At 48.0% G+C, this 7,525-nt stretch overlaps 1 protein-coding gene across 1 annotated transcript in view; it reads right to left on the reverse strand.

Annotated features, from left to right (window-relative positions):
* The window catches only part of TPST1 (tyrosylprotein sulfotransferase 1), a 110,539-nt gene extending 104,016 nt beyond the window's left edge, over positions 1–6,523 (reverse strand). The window contains exon 1 of the mRNA XM_005662003.4: positions 6,325–6,523. The gene's annotated coding sequence lies outside the window, so the exon portion shown is untranslated. The remainder of the gene's footprint in view (positions 1–6,324) is intronic.
* Positions 6,524–7,525: the final 1,002 nt, after the last annotated feature.

A 7,525-nucleotide genomic window follows, 5' to 3' on the forward strand; every position in this document is an offset into this window, starting at 1 on the left:
AGGTCTCTGCAGAGGTGCAGGTTTGATCCCCATACTGGCCAGGTGGGTGAAAGGATCCAATGCTGCCACAGTTGTAGCAAAGGTGGCAGCTGCAGCTCAGATTCAATCCCTGGCCCTAGCCCAGGACGTTCCATATGCCTCGGGTGAGGCCATTAAAAAAAAAAAAGTAATAGTTCTGCCACTGTTCCAGATCGTTTATCAATTTGACACTTTTTGTTCTAGTTAAAAATTCCAAAATTCTAGTTAAAATGAGAGCTATTTGTTTAAAAAAGATACATGCACCTAGAACAGAACCCTGCAGCCACTACCCCCACCACCACCACTGCCAAGTACAAAACGGAGCAGCTAATGATTAGGGCAATGAAGTCACCAATTTGGTGTCTGATGCACAATCCTGAGTTGTTTTACAGATACCATAACTGCCACCGGAGGGGAAAAGCTAACTGCATGATGACCAGTCTATTGCCATGACATAAGCTGTTCCAACCTGAGCACTACTAAATCTATGGCTACTACGATTCTAAGAACCGGCCTCAAGAGAATAGGATTAACATTACTGCTCAAAATAATGTATATCTTTGTGGGATTCAAAAGAATTGTAGCTTGCTTTGCCCTTATATGTAAGCTGGCAACTAAAATAGTCAGCAAAGAGATGCTACAGACCCATGTTGATATCTCCCACCCTGAGAATAGGGCACCCTATGTCAGCATGAAGAAGTTACAGAAGTCACACCTTTGCCCTCAAGTCCATAGAAATAGGATGATGTCCTGACAAGTAGGGATTTGTAAGCAGCTCTTTGCAGGAAATCACCCTCAGCAGGAAGTCCCTCTTCTTGTCACTTTAGCAAAGCTGTACTGTAACTTTTATTTATTTTATTTTACTTTATTTATTTATTTATTTTTTTTTTTTTTGCCTTTTCTAGGGCCGCTCCCTCGGCACATGGAGATTCCCAGGCTAGAGGTCGAATCGGAGCTGTAGCCGGCGGCCTACGCCAGAGCCACAGCAATGCTGGGATCCAAGCCGCATCTGCAACCTACACCATAGCTCACGGCAACGCCGGATCCTCAACCCACTGAGCAAAGCCAGGGATCGAACCCGCAACCTCATGGTTCCTAGTCAGATTCGTTAACCACTGTGCCACGACAGGAACTCCTGAATTGTAACTTTTAAACCAGGCACCCCATGCTCTACACATCTACCACCCAGGCACAACTTTCAAATTTTTTTTTTTTTTTTTTTTTTTCATTTTTGGCCACCCAGCAGCATATGGAGTTCCTCCTGGTCTAGAGATCAGATCAGAGCCGTAGTTGCGACCTTAGTCTAAGCCACAGCTGCAGCAACACTGAATCCCCAACCCACTGTGCTGTGCTGGGGATAGAATCTGAATCCCTGTGCCCACAAGGTGCCACTGATTCTGTTGTACCACAGCAGGAACTCCCAACTTTCAAATCTTTTAATCACATAATACCTTGCCTAACTTGTCAGTTCTTTCCATAGATCAAAGAAATAGAAACGAAGAATAAGTAATTAACAGATGATCAGATCTCTTCTCGGCTTCCCCTTCAGTATCTCCCAAACTGTACAACTAAACTGTGTGAACAAGACAACATCTAAAGGAAGTTGCCAAGGGGTTGACAAGCCTGCACACAAGTCTGCACACAAATGGCCCCCATCTCAATGATTAAGTGAGCTCAATTCCCTGTTTCCCTTTAAAACCTTTCATGGCCAAGCAGAATCTTCAGAGGTGAGTCTGTGGGGGATGTTGAGTCCACCATCTCCCCAGATTGCTGGTATTCTAATTAAAGGCAACTTTTCTATCATCATCTAGAGCACTGATCAATCTGAGTACTGATTTTGTAAGTAGTGAGCAGCAGGACCTGATTCATTTGATAACATGCCTCAACCATATGAAATAAAACCTATTTTAAACAATATCTGCTAAAGAGGAAGGCTAAATGCACTTCTATAATACCGTCATAGCTTAACCATCTTAAAAGCCAAAGCATAAGAGCAAATGGATTTCTCTGAATCCAATCTGATTTATAAAGAGTGTGTGTGATTTTATTTTATTTTGTCTTTTGTCCTTTTAGGGCCGCACCCACAGCATAGAGAGGTTCCCAGGCTAGGGGTCTAATCAGAGCTACAGCTGCCAGCCTATTCCACAGTCACAGTAATGTGGGATCCAAGCCACATCTGCGACCTACACCACAGCTTAGGGCAACGCTGGCTCCTTAACCCACTGAGCGAGGCCAGGGATCGAACCTGAAACCTCGTGGTTCCTAGTCGGATTCGTTTCCACTGCACCACAGCAGGAACTCCAAGTGTGTGTGCGTTTAAAACAAGAATGACTGTGCAAGTATGACTAGTGACCTGTTAAACACCCAAAAAGGAAATAGCTGGTCAGCCTGCAAAACTGTGAATTCAAGAGATGTTTTATATTATTTACCAACGGATTCATTCAACCAATTCTTTTTCTTGACTGCACCAGCGGCATGTGGAAATTCCCCAGCCAGGCATCAAACATGCACCACTGCAATAACCAGAACCATGGCAGTGACAATGCCAGATCCTTAATCTACTGCACCACAGGGGAACTCCCTATTCCATCAATTTTTATCAAGTTTCTAAAATATACCATGTACTATGCAAGGCAGTGATGAAAAGATAAATAAGGCATTATGATAATATTAGAAGTATTATAGAGTAGCATATACTAGGTCTTCATCCTTGGTTCCCAACATAGAATCCCTAAAACCCTTGGAATTTCTTGATGGGGTGAGAAGAGTATCTTTTGTTACCCATAATAAGGCCCTTTCAACCATATCTGGGAAGATGGGGGCTGGCTGCCAGAGGAACCAATGCCCGACCTCTGGAAAGGGGAAAAAAGCTAGACTGAGCTCATCACCAGTGGCTAAGGATTTAATCAAGCTACAGATTGAGCTCATCACCAGTGGCTAAGGATTTAATGAAGCCCCCATAAAAACTCTAAATAAACGGGTTGAGAGGGCTTTCAGGGTGGTGAATACACTGAGGTGCTGGGAGGATAGTGAGCCCAGAGAAGGCATGGATGCTCCATACCCGTCCCACACCCCTTGCCCTATGCATCTTTTTCCTTTGGCTGTTCCTGAGTTGGAGCCTTTATAATAAATGGGTAATGGTAAACAAAGAGCTTTGGAGAACTATTCTACCAAATTACTGGCCTGAGGAAGGAGCTGTGGAGGCCTCAACTTATAGTCGGTTGGTCAGAAGTGCTGGTTACAACCTGGGACTAGTGCCTGGTGTCTGAAGTTGGGGGGAGTCTTGCGAGACTGAGCCCTTAATCTGGAGGGTCTGTAGCAAGTCCGGGTAGTAATAATAAAGTTGAATGGTCCAGAGAGTTGAAGAACTGCTTAACGTAAGGGGAAACACTATATATTTGGCGTCAGCAGAAATGTGAGTAGCGTAAGAAACAGCAGTTTACCTTTAGACATAATCCCGAAATCTCAAGGAAGTCCTAGTCATGAGAAAAATGGGCTCATGAGAAATAACTTAGATAAAATGTGATAAGTACTTTGGTAGGTACATGTACAAAATTTCAGGAAAGTAAGCCACTAACCATGCCAATGAAAGTGACATTTATGCTGATTTTTAAAGGATGAGCTAAATGCCATTTACAGTTCCTCGGGGCTCTCATTCCCTCTTGAAGCTCTCAGCCCAGTTCTCAGCCCCAGCTGTATATTACTGCCATATGAGAAGCACTTTTTAAATGAAAACGTCTGGCCCCACACCAGACCAACAGAATTAGAATCTCTGCTAGGTCCTGATCCCCTCCATCCTAAACTTTAATAAAAGTTCCCCAAGTGGTTTTAAAGTAGTACCTGGGTTAAAAATGACTGACTCTGTTCAAGAAAAACATAACCCAGGCCTCAACCAATCTTTTGGCAATGAGGGGAGAAAGAAAACGATTTCAATAGGAACAAAAGGATCCATGATAGACGTAACGCTAGGAGAGAAGAAGAGGATTCTAAGGTTTCTAGGGTGAAGACCTTAAAATAGGAAGAGTGTTTATGGATGTGTTTGAGGCAGCTATGAGCAAGCAGAGGGAAGAGAAAAGAAAAAATAACCAAGTGTGAAGTACTGAGCACCCAAGTAGAGTTATCCTACAGAGAGACAAAAACTAGAAACACCTGAAGTTCAAGAAAAATGGGGACTGAATATACATCTTTGAAAACCATAAAAACACAGGTGCTACCTGAAGTGATGAAGAGAAGTGTAAACACACAAGGAAATCAGAAGACAGAGAAAAAGAACAGAAATCGAAACCCTAAGGAAGACCACATTAATCTGAGGGGAAGCACATCAAGGGAACGTTTTTTATTTGTTTTGGATGCTGCAAACTGAGCATGTGTGCTGGCTGCGACAAACATGAGAATATAGAATATGAAAGATGTTAGCCTTAGAAAGAAGGACCCTCCTTCTCTGATGAAAGCAGCTCAGAAATCAAATAGGTATAAGTACACAGGAAAATGACAGACTCTTAAGAAATCAGGACTGATGCCCAGCAATTTCTTCTGTGAAGTAGGAGGCAAAATAAGCCATGCAGAGAAGTCAGGAGTAGGACAGAGAGAGGAAGGAGAATGGTCAAAATCCACAGACAGCCATTTAGGTTTGGGTACATAAAAGGAACCCAGAGGGTAAGTCAAAGCATCTCCAGGCAGTGCGAGTAAAGTCAGGATCGGAACTTTAGAGCAGCACCAGAAGCTCAGTTACATGACTTCCTCCAGCCTGCCATGGAGATTCCAGGAGCAGAAAAAGCCAAACTGTTTGATTCATCCAGGCTTGGAAACCATCAGAGCAAATGTGGCAAGAGTGGCTTGAAACCGGTAATAGTGCTTTTATAAATTTAAAAAGTCAAACTTATTTTACTCTTTTTAAAAACTGGCTATAGCTATTTCCTCTAATAGCCAAAAAGGAGGAGGAGGGTGTGTGGCCAATTCCTTTTTCCCTCTTAAAGAACCTGTCAGAACATCCATGCCTAAACATTCTAGATCCCTTCAACAGTTGATTCCAAGAAATCTAAGCCTGATTCCCCCAGGCTCTTAAAGGATGAAAATTCACTGCAGCCCTTAACTTTCCAGCTGGAAATAAAGACCTGAAACACTGCTTACAACCAATACTGCTTCAATTAGGAGGCAGGGGCTCTTTCTTCCCTAAAAGTAAAAGTTCAGGAAACACTGTAGATGGGGAGCGGGGATTAAGAGAGCAGTTACACTGCAAAACCCGTTAAGAATCTTTTACAAAGCCAGTTAATATTATACATGACACAAATATAGAATTCAGTTCTTCGGGATGAATGCAGTGTGTAAATAACTGATAATTTAATCTCTTCATCACACTTGGAGTTCACTAATTCGTCCTGCCATCTCCTGCACCACTCTTAAGGTAGGTAGATGCATCAATCCCATTTGAATACTGAACCACCATCTGGAGAGTACCAAGGCCTGGAAAGAGGACGAGGGTAACCCGCGTGAGCACCTACCATGTACCAGCCCTACTGTGTGCCAGACTCTGGGCAAGACACTTTACATCCTAGGGGTGCAGTTCATTTTAAAGACGAATTAAGATGTTAACAGCCACAGATCGGCATTAAGGAGAGTAGGAGCATCTGAAGGTTTAAATGTAAAGGAAAAAGAAATGTTAGCGACGGTGGTTAACGAGAAAGTGAAGGGAGAAGAGGCGAGTTGGGAAAGGAAGGCATCTGGGAGCAAAAGGGCAAAACCCAGGGACACACGGCGTGCTGGTGGGGGTGGGAGGGCGCGAGTGAAATGTAGAGAGGACGCGGTGTAGGGGGCAAGGACAGGGTGAGTCTGAGCAAGGGAAGCCCGGGCAGAGGTGAGGGCAGAGGTCGATCCGGAGGGGCCTGGGCATCTCATCCTCGGAAGGCGCCCCGACGGACTGCGGGGGCTGGGAACCCCTGCCGGCCCTGGGAAAGGGAGGAGAAGCAGGGAGGGGGCGGGAGAGGGCGCGAGGCCGACCACGGCGGGGGCAAGCTAGGCGACGGGGAAGCCCAAGACCCGAAAAGGCCGGCGTAGGGGGCAGGCGTGCGGGAGCAGGCGCCCGGCCCGGCTGGGACGCGGGACTCCGCGTTGGGAGGTTGGGGGCGGGGGGGCTGGACAACTGCCCGGGAGCGGAGGGGAGATGTGCGGGCCGGAACGACGAGGGCCGAGGGACGCCAGGACAGAAGCGACCGGGACAAGGAGCCAGGTGGGTGACGGCGGCGGGAGGACAGCGGGGCCGGGACGGCGCTCCGAGCGGAGCCGCAGCGAGCGCGGCGTCCCCCTTACCTGGGATGAGTGAGGAGCCGCCACGCCGCCTCCCCAGCATCCTGGGCTCAGCCGCTTCTCCCACCGGCCTAGGTGGGGGCCATTCCGCCCACCTCGGGAGCCTGCCCTCACCGCCAGGAGCCAGCGGCTGCCAGCCCGGCCCGGCCCCGCGGAGCAGCGCCGACGCGACCCGCGCCCGCGGCCGCCTCAGCAGCGACTCCCGCTATCGCCGCTTCAGTGCCTGCCTCCAGCCCCCCAGGCGGGCGCGGGATCACACGCGTGCGGCGATTGGCTGACGGGCGCCCGGCCCCGGCGATGTGTCGGCCTCTCTGATTCGTGGGTTCCTCCGGCTGCCCTTCGAGGGGGGCGGGGCTCGGCCTTGCGCCAGGTCCAGCAGGCGCTGAAGGGCAGGGTGGGTCTGACGTGGGGGCGGCTGGAGCGGCCGTGCGTCCCTGCGTGTGCGCGCTCCCCGTGGGGTTCCGGGGCCGCCACCTGCCTGAGCCGGTTGTTACCGAGCAACGGTGCGCGCGACCTAGACGGAGGGGAGCAGCGGACAGGTGGCGATCCACGCATCCCCACCCCCCCCAACGTGGGTGGCCCTCATTCTTGAAACCCTGAAACCAGACAAGAGAACGGGTTTTTCCAAGAACCACCCCCATTGTTTGTCCCTGATTCGAATCAAATTCGCACATTACATTCCACACCAAAGTGTAAATGAGTGATTGTAGATTCTGTCTCCATCACAGGAGCGAGAAACTGATACTTGAAAAAAGTGAAAACTAGTAAAGGAGAAAAGGGCAAAGAGCAGGGAATTGGGAGAGGGCTGAAATTTCACAACTGAAAAATAACTGTTAGGGAGTTCCCCGTTGTGGCGCAGTGGTTAACGAATCCTGACTAGGAACCATGAGGTTGCTGGTTCTCTCCCTAGTCTCGCTCAGTGAGTTAAGGATCCCGTGTTTCGGTGAACTGTGGTGTAGGTCGCAGATGCGGCTCAGATCCCACATTGCTGTGGCTCTGGCATAGGCCGGTGGCTGCAGCTCCGATTAGACCCCTCCATATTAGATAACCTCCATATGCCGCAGATGAAGCCCTAAAAAGACAAAAAAGATCAAAAAAAATAAAATTACAATTAAAAATAACTGTTGGAGTTCCCATCTTGGCTCAGTGGAAAGGAATCTGACTAGGAAGCATGAGGTTGCCGGTTAGATCCCTGGTCTGGCTC

The sequence above is a fragment of the Sus scrofa genome, chromosome 3 (genome assembly GCF_054392235.1).
Source record: "Sus scrofa isolate SSC_HxYL_T2T_F1_AM1 chromosome 3, Sscrofa_HxYL_maternal_Yorkshire_Landrace_v2.0, whole genome shotgun sequence".
NCBI classification, from domain to species: Eukaryota; Metazoa; Chordata; class Mammalia; order Artiodactyla; family Suidae; genus Sus; species Sus scrofa.